This window comes from Micromys minutus, assembly GCF_963924665.1.
Source record: "Micromys minutus genome assembly, chromosome: 1".
Classification (NCBI taxonomy): Eukaryota; Metazoa; Chordata; class Mammalia; order Rodentia; family Muridae; genus Micromys; species Micromys minutus.
In genome coordinates this window covers 177,072,544-177,087,476 of record NC_137969.1, presented here as the reverse complement: position 1 = coordinate 177,087,476, position 14,933 = coordinate 177,072,544, and positions in this window count along the sequence as shown.

The window sequence follows — 14,933 nt, the reverse complement described above, 5'->3', positions numbered from 1 at the left end:
GCACACATGGACACAGCCACACATTCACACATGCACACATTCACACATGCACACATGGACTCATGCACACATGGACACATGGACACATTCACACATGCACACATTCACACATGCACACATGGACTCATGCACACATTTGCACATGCACAATTTGCACATGTACACATGGACACATGCACCCATTCACACATGCACACATGAACTCATGCACACATTCACACATGCACACATTCACACATGCACACATTCACACATGCACACATTCACACATGCACACATTCACACATGCACACATTCACAAAGACACACATTCACACATGCACACATTCACACATACACACATTCACACATGCACACATTCACACATACACACATTCACACACGCACATTGTTATACACTTATTCATACCCATAAAAGAAGGACAAACAAGCAGCCCGCTGGCTGGAGGATTGTGGGTCACAGGATGACCATGTGCTTTGACACCTCTTCTCACCTAAGACGGATTCCATTCACATACTATTGAGCACACGCTGTTGTTGAATCTACTCAGTTACCTCAGGATAAGAGGATACTGTGGACACACATGCAAATGACTTTTTCTAATTTGTTCTATACAGCTTCCTGGGGATGAGAGAACAGTCATGTGACAGAAAAGATGTGCATGCTGTGCACTGACAGGGCAGGTGCTCCAGGGCAGCCCCCATGTGTTCTGATCCCTACAATAAATGCACGTGAAGAGTCAGACTACTGCGAACCAGAAAATGCACCCGAGGCATAGCTACTCCTAATACGCATTCACTGCACCTGAGAAAGCCTAACACCAAGTATCCTTTAAAAAAAATGGATGAAACACACCTGATTCAGCTTGATTGAAATTTCCATGAAGCACTTCCTCCCTCCCCCTTCCATGTCTTCTGTTCAGAAGGCAGTTACTCCTATAGAGAGATGGCATGGTCCTCTTGCAGTCCCATCTTGCTAACTCTGAGTTGGTTGTAGGTTGTAGAAGGATGTTCTCTTCTACCTCTCAAATATGTTGATTCCCCCTTCTCATGGCTGACTCTGAAGCACCAAGAGGCCAGGCTCTGGCCCAGATGTGATAGAGTAAAGCTGCCATTTTTGTGGGCCCCAGTGATTGCCCAGTATGGTGGTCATTCTAACTGTGATCTGACTTTCAGTTAGATCACTTCAAACTTATCATTCAAAGGGCTAGGAGCCGCTAGTATTTAATTAACAAACATATGTGTTTTGTTATATGTTATTAACATATTATTTATTAACAAAAAAATAGGTTTTGGAAATGTAAAGAGGAAGTGGAAGTAAAAGAAGAGAAAGAAGAGGAGGAGGAAGGGGAGGAGGAAGCTGTTGTTGAAACACCTGGCACCTGCTGAGAATGAATTTCACAGAATCCTTGTACATTGGGGTCGCTAATGCTGACTGAACATGAACGCTGTAGCTGATGCTTCCACAAGAGCGGATGGTAGCAATCCTGCCTGGAAACCTTGTGTCCGCAGTTGTGTCTGTCTGGTTTTAGAGAAAGTGTAAGTCATATGAGGAGAAGGTCCACGCCTTTCTGCACGGTCTTTCTGCATGGGGTGGGGGAGGGGAGACAGTTCCAAGAACAGACAAGAGAACACACCAGCCAGCCGCTGAAAGCTGTAGGAAAGCTGGTGCCAGGGATGAGGGTTGCTACTGTGAGATACCATGACCGTAGCTTTGTCAACACTTCACATTAAGCAGACTTCGGTCAATGCCTCACGGCTAATGCAGTTCCTAAATTCCTGTTTCTGAAGTTCTTTGAGAAAACAGGACAAGGAACTTGCACACAGGCATGACCACCCAGAAGTTCAGGCCTGCAAATCTCTGCACCACCACTCTCTTAAAACTGTGCTTAGATTTTATAGATCTCTGCTACACTTTGTTACGTGAGCACCATATACCGAAAGGTTTTAATTAAGGATTTTTAAAAGTTGAGTGAAGTGTTCGCTAGCCTGATTTGTAACATACACACATACGCAATTAAACTTGTCATGTAATTTATTTTCTCTAAAAACAAGCCTCTCACACAAACTGCACATGTAACTTCTATTTAGAATTTAAGGTCATTTGTAGCTTAATGTCATGTAAATAAAGTTCTCCAAAATGCTAAGGTCATTGTTTGGAGTTGTGCACTCTGACAAGCTAAATCTTGTCAGCTAGATATTGAACAAACAAAGTCGCTGGCCTGAGCATTTGGGGCCAGCTGGGGTACACCTCGCTGAGCCATAAGCTCCCAACAGCACAGCTGGGGACACAGACACCCCCTTTACCTAGGCCTTTAGGTCTGAGAAAAGTATAGATTTCTGTTATAAGGAAAGCTGCAGAAATCTCTGAAACAGGGAGGAAACCTTTACAGAAACTGTATTCTCAACAGTGGCTTGCTGGAAGTTTCAAATGAAGATGTATGCCAGGCTTGCTCTAGACATCAATCTCCAGGTTCTTTTGCCTCAGTTTCCTGGAACCAGAGATATTGATACCACACACCCAGTTGTAAAAGAAAGTATCCTGAGTGTGGTTTGCATATGATTTTCCAAAGAGCATGGGTGGGAGCTATTCTGGAGGAGATAAATGAACGTGAGAGTTACGGCAGTAGCCAATAGAAATGTGGCTTGAGGGGGTTGAAAGATTCCTCACTGGTTAAGAACAGATTCTGCTCTTGCAGAGGACCCACGTTCAGTTCCCAGCACCACTTTGGGTGATTCACAACCATCTGTAACTCCAGTTCCAGGAGATCTAATGCCCTCTTCTACATTGCTTGGGTAGTTATCGGCTCTCACAAGTATGCATGTGTGTATGCGTGCACACACACACACAATTAAAAAACTTAAAAATAAAAATTAAGTGTAAAAATGTTTCTTAATTAAAAATACATAAAATATTATGTGTTTTTGTCTTGTTTTATGACATAAAACTCACATAATCCAATTTAAGAGGATGGACTATGGCCATAAAATGGTTCCTCACCACCTTCTAAAGAGGGGGGCTGACCCCACTGAGTCTAAACGCACCAGCCAGTGAACTCCCATTCCTGAAAGGTTTTCTTTCTAAGAAAGGAAGCTGCACTCAGGTTTACCGATAGCAAATGTAACATGGTGAGAGTGGTTGCCTTTCAGAATGAGGTCGCAAACTGCCCATGCTTGTTCCTGCAAGCTTATTTCACAGAAGCAGATGTCTTGTTGCCCACAGAGGAGCCCTTAAGGTGCTGTTCTTCAGAGACTGTGTCCTGCCTCCAGCCAGGCTATGGTGCTTTGAAAGAATCTTCAGAAAACAGCCCTGGAAAGAATTCAATGGCAGCTTTGTCTTGAGGTCAAAGCTCACAGCTGAGCTCTACCTGGGTTCCCAAAGTCAGAGCCTTTGTTCCAACTGATTAAGCCTCAGGGTAATTCTCTGTGTTTCATTAGGGAAAAAACGCACACTTCTGCCCTGGGTTCTTATTTTTAAAGACTGTCTCCTTAGTGCCAAGGAGATGACCTGTGTTTTCAATAGATTTTTAATGACTCAGGAGGAATCATACATATCCACAAAAATGTATGGAGACAAAAAATGATGATTGAGGGTTATAAAGTCAAGGGAAGGGACAAATTTAAAGGGGAATGATTAAAACTGGTAAAATTGAGATCAATAAGTATATATAAACAAACAAGCAAAAAAATGTGTACAAAAACAAAGGAACTCAACTCCACAAGTTTCATTTGCTCAGTAAACACCAGGAAACATTACAGAGTTTTGTATGTATTACCAAAATTTTAAAAATTGCATAAAGTTTATTTTTAAAGAATATTTATTAGTGGTCTAGGGAGATATTTTGTTTTTATATTCTTGAGTACAGTACACATGTCAAACATTATTGGAATAATACTGTTTGTTGTTTGCAAACAAATTGAACCTGCATGTGACCTTCTAACCACTTGATGTTAAGATTTAAAGTATAGATGACGTTTCCGTCTTTCTAATGGGTAGAAAGGTTTTGTTGGTTGATTGCTTCTACTTTTTTTTTCTTTTGAGAAATGCTTGTCAGAACCAAGAAACGATGCCCCTTTAAAGGCATTAGAGTGGCCAGTTTCAAAGGGATAGAAAACAAGTATAAAAATGTAGGAAAACTTGAACCATCTCCACCATAGGTGGAAATTTCAATGGTACAGCTGCTACATAAAACTAGGAATCCAACCAATTAAGCTAACACTATCACAAGATCCTGTAATTCCAGATCTTAAGGAGGTATTTGCATATCATTCACAAAAGCCCCCAGATGTAAGCGATTCAAGTGTACAGACATGGGAGACGCCAAAAGACTAGACTATGGGGTAATCTTAGAAAGGGGGTGTTAGGAGAATAATCTGCAACTTGGGGGATGCCATGCCTCCTGTAGGACGGAAGTGAGGTGAGCTAGTCACAAATGACAGACACCACAAGGGACTCAATGTGAAGAATCCTAAGTAGTGAAAAGCATGAAAATGAGTAATGGAAAAGTTGAAAAGGACTGGAAATAAGGAGAAAAATAACAGTGTTGAATGAAGCTAACATTTTAGGGCTAAACGATGAAGATCTAGTCAAAATGGGGAGCTTTAGAAATCTGGGTATAATAATGAAATGTAGTTAAAATTGCTTCACTGTGGGCGGAAAGCAAGGCCTAAGAAGATACATGCCATGTTACGGGATTATAAATGCAGTTTAAAAAAAAAAAACACACAGAACCCTAAAACTGCTTACATAATGATACCACGTACCACGACTAGTAAAAGCTCGAGAGCGTCAACTTGTAAAAACTGTAGTGTAACTGATGGTCTGTCATCTCAGTTCTGGACAGTGAGTCCCATCATCCCATTCCTGTCCACCACAGGGAGAACAGCAGCAGGCTATTTCCGGAAAAGGGTTTAGGAGCTAGGTTTTGTCTAGCAGCAGACAACACACCCGTGGTTAGCGGGGAAGCCAGAGAACTGAGCTGAGGACCTAAGTTTGGCTGTAGCTGTAATGGTGTGGCGAGGAGGAAGAATACGGCCTTCTTTGACACCATAGCAACACTGCCCTAGAAGGAAGGAGAATTGACTCAGTGCCTGCTTTGTGGATTTTCCCATGTGTCTCTTTATTGAGTCTTCTGAGTTTCACCCTCTGCTATGGAACCTAGGCATTTGCTACATCAGAGATCTAATGTGACACCTTTGGGCTCCCCCTGGTCACAGCAGGACTTTTAGCTGTTTGCATACTTTCAGCTTCTCCACTGTTGTACCAAATAGCTGAAGTCATTGTATACAAGGATAGCAGGAGACTTTGGGTGGGGGGCACATTTTCTAACAGTCAGTCATTGTGACGTCGGCTGATTCGGTGGGTTCTTCGTGTGCTCTAGTGAAGTTTGGGGGTCTTTTCTTGGTTCCTGGGAAGGTAGTTATAAAAATTTTGATTTTCTGGGGAGTGAGCATGAACCCTGCTACTGAGATCTGCTTATGTGTTTCTTTTTGTTCCAGTGTGTCCTGTGTGTCCCCTTTGTGTGTCTTGTTCTCTGCTACTTTGAGAACTGTGCTGAGGCACCCATCCCCCTGGTGCTCTGTGCCTGGTGTCCTGATTCCACAGAGCCCTGTGAAGAATGTGGAGCCATGATGAGTGCACTGGTGCTCGAGACCCGAAGCCACTCCTTCAGCCTTTCTCACCCCTCCCCCCAGGCTCAGCACAACTATAAATAGAACGTGTAACCAAAGTTCTGTTATTCAGATTTATAATTCCTCTTGGGGACTGCCCCCCCCCCCCCAGAACATCTGACAACCAATGTTTTTTAGGGGATGCAGAAAAAGAGAAATGTTTATTTTATATTAAAAATTTAAAAAAACTTCCAATTTTACATGGTCTTGGCCCTTCTCCTGTCTGCACAGACATTTTTCCCATAACCAATAATATTCATGAGCTTCAGGGGAAGTTGATTTAAAAAAAATCTGGATGATACTTTATTTCCTTCTAGGTGATAGCTAGAAAACAGGAGAGAAATGGCTTCTGCCGACCCAGTGCATATCTGCATAGGCTGTACTGGTGTTGGGGAGAAGGAAGGACCTAGTGGATGGCACACGTCAGCATCTGTTCCTGTCATGTCAGATCATCAGCAGGTTACTAGTGGATGAGGGAAGAAACTCAGGAGGAGCTGGAAAGAGACAGCAAGTCCTCTGGAGAGGTACATGGTCAATGTGTGAACAGCATCCATAGCCTGTTTCCACTACATGTATGTCTGACACATGCAACTGCGCTGCATCTACAGATATTGTATAGAGCCTTAGAGATAATCTAATGTAAAGGTGTTATTATAGAATAACTCAGAATAATTTTATTTATTTTGCTATTCTCTGCCTTCTGAAAACATTTCTGTTTTCCCACTTATCCCTTTATTATGCATTCATATATATTCACGTATATGTATATGTATATGCACATATTTTATGTTTTACCTTATGTAATAAATAGTTAAAATATATTGAGATATTCATTTCACTTCAATTACATGCATTTTAGTGCATTGCTCTAGAGTTAGGCAAAAGTGCAGGATTTTAATCTTTCTGTTTCTAGTGTCAAATGATTGTATATGTATAAATGTAGTGTCAGTCTCCATTAACTAAATGTTTGTAAATGTATACATTACAGAGTCCTCTCAAGTACTATTAAAAATTAAAAACCCTTATCAACCTTACAAACACATGACCTAGAAGACCTTGGTTAGGTTGGTCAGTCAGTGCTGATTTCAAAGGTAGAAAGGACCAAATTTTTGATGCCCATATTTACATCTGTTGAGTAAAAGACATTTGATAGTTTAAGATTTTTTTTAAAGGTGTGCATATTTCTGCAGAGATACCATATTGAGACATATATAGTGTGCTCTCTGGTACCAAGGCTCTTGGGTACAACCTCCTGGCACTGTTTTTTTTTTTTTTTTTAATGTTGTTTTTCGGGCTCTCCGCTGTAATTATAACTTGCCTGGAGGCACTGAGGAGAGATCTCCGATACTCTGGGAAACATAACAAATAAAGCAGAGCAGATAAAAATGCTGCTTCTAAGTACCTTTACACTCTAAAAATACTTTTACTGACAAAATGGCGCCGGGAGATGAGATGATGGAATTCACGCTTCTTTCGATCTTGCCCTGACCTCAGCAAGTTTACACATTCCATCCGGCGACAGACATTTTGACTCATGTGGGTCGGGATCATCTTGAACCTGAGGAGAAGCAGGCATTGAAGTAGCTGGCAGAGAAGAGCTGCTGAAGATGCAAGTGGATGCTAGTACCAGGAAGGAAAAGCTAGACTTTAGCAAAGCGAGGGGGTCTCCTGCTCCCGTGACCCAGAGACGAAAAGATTCTGCTTTAGTTCAGCATCCCGCTCTACACCACGTGGTCCAGACTGCTCAGGACCCCCAACAGAGAACAGCACAACAGAGAAGGCAGTCCAAGGAGAGCCTTTAGGAACGCAGTTGAGAGCGCAGATGAGCAGCTAATAGACCTGGTTGCAAAGGTGGGGCTGGAGGAGAGCTGTAAGAAGGAAGCAGAGAGCTCTGTCAGCTCAGGTGAGGACTGGAAGGCAAGGACACTGAGGAAGGTGGTGACATTAAAAAAAGAACAGAAGGGCGAGGCTCGAAAGGAAGCTGGGGCCAAGGACAAGGAGCATCACACAAGGAAGATAGGAGGCAGGCAGGCTAGGGAAGAGAGTGGACTCACCGAGGAAGAGGAGTAGAGCAAAGATGGAGGGAACCACAGGTACTAAACGCCAGGAAGAAAGTGAGACAGAGAAGTGGAGAAGAAAAAAGCACAGGGAGCCCAGATCAAGATGCAACAAAGCCGGTGAGCAGAAACTCAGGGCTGGGAGGCTAACAGAAGGTTTGGGGGTGGGGGTGGGGCGGTAAGGAGTGAAGACTGCAGTGGGAGGAAGAAGAGCACTCAGCGAAGAGAAAGAGCAAGGACACAGGCACAAGCGGCCGCTCAAGGCACTCTGAAGAGCATCTTGGGCAGCAGCAATGATGAGAGTGGCACAGGGAAGGGAAGTGACTCCTAGGCAGGACAGAACACCAAAGTGGAGAGGAAGAGCCTCTCTTTCAAGAAGAGCTCCAAGAACGGCAAAGCACACTGTTCCCCTTTCCTCATCAGATGTAAAGTCCAGAACCCACAGGCCAGAGGCTGGCTCTGGTTGCGGTGGAGAGGACCACACAGCTGTGGTTAGGCTAAATCGTTATGTTCCAGCTTGTGGTGCCCACCAGAACTACAGGAAGCTGCTGGGCTCCTGTCACTCCCACAAGGAGCGCGGGAGTGTCCTCAGGGCTAAAGGGCAATCCTTCCTTGGAGAAGTGTCAGGCCCTGAAGGAACAGCAGGAAGAGGCCGCTGAAGTGACTTCCTTGGACAAAAAGAATTCTCCCCAGAAGAGCTTTCTCACCGACCCCTGGGCTCAGAAGAGGAGCGGCCATGCCAAGCACCTCCGGACTGACCCCATATGCGTGGTATCATCAGCAGTGATGGTGAGATTATCTGAACTCCATGCCCAGGATGGGCCTTACCATGTTACACAAAGGCCTGTAGCACTAAAACAGCTTTCAAAGACAGACTATAGCTGCAGGGATCTAATTGGGCACATGACTCAATTTCATGTTCTCTACAAACACACCTACCACCCCCACCACTCCCACAACCACCACCAACACCACAACCACCAACACCACCACCACCACCAATTACCCCCATCACAAACACTACCACCACCACCACCATCACCACCAACACCACCATCACCAACAACCCCCCAACACCACCAACACCACCACCAACAGCAACACCATTGCCAACAACAACAACAAAATAAAAGGAAGTAGCATTACATCAACGGACTCAATTCCCCCAATAAAAAGACATAGGCTAGCAGAATGAATGGGAAATCAGGATCCATCATTCTGCTGCATACAAGAAACACGCTACAGCAATAAAGATAGGCATTACCTCAGAGTAAAGGGCTGCAAAAAAGTTTTCCAAGCAAACAGACCCAAGAAGCAAGCTGGAGTAGCCATTCTTCATTTTATTTAATAAAATAGACTTTCAACCAAAAGCAACCAAAAGAGAGAATGAAGGATACTTCATCTGCATCAAAGGGAAAACGTCTGCCAAGATGATATCTCAACTTTGAACATCCATGCCCCAAACACAACAGCACCTACATTTGCAAAAGAAGCATTGCTAAAGCTTAGATCACATGTCAAACCCCACACATTAATAATGGGAGACTTCAACACCCACTCTCAGCAATTAACAGGCTACCAAGAAAAAAAAACCAAAACAGAAATAATGAGACTTACAGACATTATTAATCAAATGGACCTAACAGACATTTGTAGACCATTTCACCCAGACCCAAAAGAATATATCTTCTCCTCAGCACCTCATAAATCTGTCTCCAGAAATGACCATACAGTCGGTCACAGAGCAAGCCTTAACAGATATAAGAAAACTGAAATAATAACACCTTGAATCTTATCAAGCCACCACGGTCTAAAGCTGGACTTCAACAACAACAGAAACACCAGAAACACTACACACTCATGGGAACCAAACAACTCTCTAACAAAACTGCATGGCATTGGTATAGGAACAGATGCTTAATCAGTGGAATTGAATCAAAGACCCAGAAATAAACCCACACACTTATGGACACTTGATTTTTAACAAAGATGCCAAAACCATACAATGGATAAAAGAAAGCATCTTCAACAAATGGTGCTGGTCCAACTAGATGTCTGCATGTAGAAGGATGCAAATAGATCCATATCTATCACCCTGAGCAAAACTCAAGTCCAAGTAGATCAAAGACCTTAACATAAACCGGATACACTAAATCTAATAGAACAGAAAGTGGGGAATAGCTTTGAATTGGTACAGGAGACAACATCCTGAACAGAACACCAATGGCTAAGGTTCTAATATCAACAACTGACAAATGGGACCTCATGAAACTGAAAAGCTTCTGTAAGGCAAGAACACTGTAAATTGCAGATTGGGAAAGGATTGTCACCAACCCTACTTCTGACAGAGAGCTAATATTCAAAATATATAAAGAATTCAAGAAGCTAGACTCCAACAACCTAAATAACTCAATTAAAAATGGAGCACAGAACTAAATAGAGAATTCTCAACAGAGGAATCTTGAATGGCCAAGAAACACTTAAAGAAATGTTCAAAGTCCTTAGTCATCAGGGAAATGCAAATAAAAATGACTCTGAAATGAATGGCTAAGATCAAAAACTCAAGGGATAGCACATGATAGTGAGGATGTGGAACAAGAGGAACACTCCCCCATTGCTGGTAGTGGTGAGAGTGCAAACTTGTACAACCACTTCAGATATCAAGTTGGCGGTCTCTCAGAAAACTGGGAATAGTCTCACCTTAAGACCCAGCTATACCTCTCTTGGACATATACCCAAAAGATGTCCCACTATACCACAGGGACATTTGCTCAACTATGCTCATAGCAGCTGCATGCATAAGAGCCAGAAACTGGAAACAACCTAGATGTCCCTCAACTGAAGAACTGATATGGAAAATGTGGCTCATTTACACAATGGAATGCTATTCAGCTATTAAAAACAAAAACATAATTAACTTTGCAAGAAAATGAATGGAGCTTAGAATATCATCCTGAGTAAGGTAACCTAGACCCAAAAGGACAAGCATGGTACATCCTCACTTATAAATGGATATTAGCCATAAAATACAGGATACTCACTACACACACTACAGACCCAAAGAAGCTAAACAAGAAGGAAAGCCCAAGGGAGGATGCTTGAATCTCACTTAGAAGGGGGAATAAAATAGTCATGATAGAGAAATGGGGTGGGGTGGGGAATTGGGAAGAAGGAGGATGGGGATGGAGCTGGGGGATTCAGGATCAGGTGTGGGGAGATTTGAGATGATGACCAGATGGCCATGAGAATGAATGAGAATCTGCTGCTGACAGGGGTGGGGGGCTTAAGTACATGCCAGAGGTCTGGGATAGGGGGGCTCCCAAGAATCACTGGGGACCTTAGCTGAGACACACAGCAGTGGGGATATGAAACCTGAAGAAGTCACCCTCTGTAGTCAGGCAGAGATGCCAATCTACTCACAAAACTTTTTACCTCAAATTTATCCTGCCTACAGGAAGTGCAGGAATTGGGGATGGAACAGAACTGAGGGGATGACCAAACAATAACTGGACCAACTAGAGACCCATCCCATGGGCAAGCACCATGACACTATTAATGATACTCTGTTGTGCTTGTAGACAGGAGCCTGTCCTCTGAGAGGCTCCATCTAGCAGCTGACTCACACAGATGCAGAGACCCACAGCCAAACATCGGATGGAGGTTGGGAACTCTTATGGAGGAGTTGGGGGGGGCGATGAGGGCCCCAAAGAGAACAGGAACTATCCATGAAGACCAGCAGTCCACTAACCTGGACCCTTGGGAGTTCTCAGAGACTGAACCAGCAACCAAAGTGCATACATGGTCTGGACCTAAGGCCCGCTCCGCACATATGTAGCAGATATTCGACTTGATCTTCGTGTGGGTTCTGAACAACGGGAGCGGGAGATGTCTCTAAAGCTGTTGCCTTTCTGTGGATCCATTCCCCTAATTCGGTTGTCATGTCTGGCTTCAGTGGGAGAAAAGCACCTAACCCTACAGAGACTTGATGTGTCAGGGTGAGGATATTTCTCTTCTGTCAGAGGAGAAGGGGAGGGACTGTGGGGAGAACAGGGAGGAGGGACAGCAATGGAGATGTCAAGTGAATAAAATAATAATAATAATTTAAAAACCTACACTAAACCAAAGTAGACAACAAAAAAATAACAAAAATATTTCTACTTCTGTTTTTTTTTTTTTTTTTTTTTTTTTTTGCTTTTCTGTTGCTGTGACAGAAGACAAGAACAACTTGACTTGAGGAGAGAAGGTGTTAATTAACTCTTACAGGTTGTGGTCCATCACCAAGGAAAGCCAAAAAGGAGCCTGGAGGCAGGCACCAAAGCAGCAGCCACAGAGAAGTGTTGTATACTGACTTCTTTTCCATGGCTCACACAGTCTACTATCTTCCGTTTCTTTTCTAAGACAGGGTTTCTCTGTGTAGCTCTGGGGGCCCTGGAATGTGCTCTGTAGAGCAGGCTGGCCTTGAACTGAGAGACCCACCTACGTCTGCCTCCCAAGTGCTGAGATTAAAGTCATGTGTGTTTGTGCCTGGCTCAGTTTACGATCTTAAACAACTCAGCACTATCTGTCCAAGGATGACGCTGGCCCCTCACTTCAAGGACTCATTAAGAAAATGCTGCACAGACAGGCCAATCTGATAGAGGCAAATCCTCAGCTGAGGTTCCCCCGTGACTCCCCGGTGACTCCACTTTGTGTCAAGTTGACAAAGCTTAGTCACAATACGGTATCAGTATCAATAAAGTAAAATATGATGTTGAATTTTACATTAAAAAAACTTTTGCCATACAAAATAGTGACATGTCAGACATTTTAGAAAATACATTTTCACATATATTTTCTCTGCTGGTCTCTGCACACACAGTTTCACTCGGTTTCTATCAGGTCCTGTGGTGCACTGCGAGTTTTCTAAATGTCTGTCGTAAGTAGTTTTCTATGCTGCTGTCCCACTGTGACAGACATAGTTTCTGACATACTTCATGCTAACATGTTAATATGTGAATAAAACACATTCTACTTTGATGGGGGGCAGAAACCCTGTGTTGTTAAAAGAGGCCCATAGTTGCTAATTTTTTCCTTCCATCTTCTTATTCTTTTATTTTTTACTTATCATATGCTTTAAAATTAATTAAGCATATTAAAATCTATTCATTTTATCCAGAATGTGTGGAGCTTCTGCTGTGGCCACACATTCCTGATGTCCAGGGGTAAAAGAACATGTGTGTGCTTGTAATCCCCAGGAAGCAGTGTTTCTGGAATTGTGAAGTCCCTCAGTCCCTGTATTTCCGTATGCAAAGCTAACTTTGAACTTATCCTTTCCCAGATAACACATGTAATTTAGAGCATACATTAGGGAGAAAGGCATTATGCACCAGGGCAAATTTGCAATGCCAGTCAAGTAACTATGTCTGAGTTCCTCAAACAGGCACCCAGATAATTATATTTTTGTTATTTTGATGCATTAATTTGACTCTCAACTTCTTTGCAAGATGCAAGCTAGAGACTTGCTTCCTTTGGGTTGAGCAGTGTGGACTTACCTAGTGAGTTGTATGGGACCCCTAGGGGAGCAAATTACACTAGATACTGCTTTTAATTACTAGAATGTTACATTCTTGGGGAGATAGAAAGGATGAAAGAATGTCTTTCTGAAAGATTGGTGTTGACCGAGGCACATTGAATGCCCCAACCATGAGCAGACATAGACCTGGACGGATGTCAAGGAGTCCTGAGGACCAACAGAAACCGGATGAAGCCTGGTCATATTTCTTAGCAAGATCACCAAATGATGCAACTCACACCATCCTTTAAGCTCAGAAGAGGGACAAACATGTGGATAGCTTGTTTCACATTAACACTCCCTCAGATACAGTTCCACCAGTTGCTCAGTGATTCTCACTCCTGCACAAGAACATGACATCAGCCTTTGTAATTCTCTGCAGTTTTTACAGAGCCTTGATTGACATCTAGCACATAGTAGCTGGGCAACAGACACTTGTTGATTGGATGCATAGATAACAGAGTAGTCATTTAATCCAATAAATTCTTGAATCAAACTCTTAAACTCTAGTGGTTTTGCTAAATATATGGATATAGGATTGTAGCTTGGATATTTCTGAGACACTTTCCTTTGTTGGGTTGGCATTGGTTTAGTAAAAGGGCATTTTTGTGGTTATGACCTTTCAAGTTAGCATGCCAGTTAGCTCTGAGAATACAAGGAAGGACACAGCTTGCCTCTCTGGTAGCTCTTTGCTGCTGCTGCTGCTGCTGCTGCTGCTGATAGTAAAACACACAGACAGGACTAGGAACAGAAGATAGAGTATGCCTTAGATGTAGGTCTGCTGGAGCAGAGCAGCTCTAAAGGGAAAAGTTTATGGCCAGAGAGACATAAGAACTAAAGGTGTCCAGAGATCACTGAGATGTCAAAGTTTCAAACCAAGAGCCCTGTGTCCCCTACAGGATGTTCTCTGTCCCTTGCAGGATGTTCTGTGTCCCCTGCAGAATCCTCTGTGATTCCTGCAGGCTGCTGTGTGTTCCATGAGGAAGATGTCTAGGGTTTTAATTCTAGAAAGTTGTAAAGACACAAATAGTGTTGGTTTTGCTCCCAGTTGAAGCCTTAGCTTTGGTGAGTTGTTCACATGTCCACAGTCCAAGTCTGAAATGCTTTGCAACAGTGCAACAATAGCATGCCCATTAAATCATGAGTCCAGTGCTTGGTAAGAACACTATCCTGTTTTATACCTGTTTTCTAGTGAAAAAGGCCCAAATGCAAGAATGGTAGGTCCCTCCTGAAAGACACAGAACTAGCAGGCAGCCGAGCACCACCAGTGATATTTGAGTCCTCAGCACGCCAGCCCATTAATGCCATATACCCTGATACGAACGTTATGAAACAGTGTATAACTTATCTCAAAATCAGAGATGTGTTATAAAATTCTTAGTGAATAGTGACTAAGAACCATCTTGGGCCAAGTGGAACTCCTTGTGTGTTTGGACCCAGGTCACAGGCTTGCTCCATCCCTTCCTAGAGCTGTAATATTGTAGTCATGTTTCCTCACTACTCACATTTGCATATCTGTCTTATACCTGGTCAGCTGGAAAGAGTTAATGTGAGAATGGCTGGATGGAAAGTACTTAGAAAATATGGAATGCTGAAATGAATGGGTGATATGTTCTGATTTGAATAAAATAACATTTCATTTCTTACATATCAAA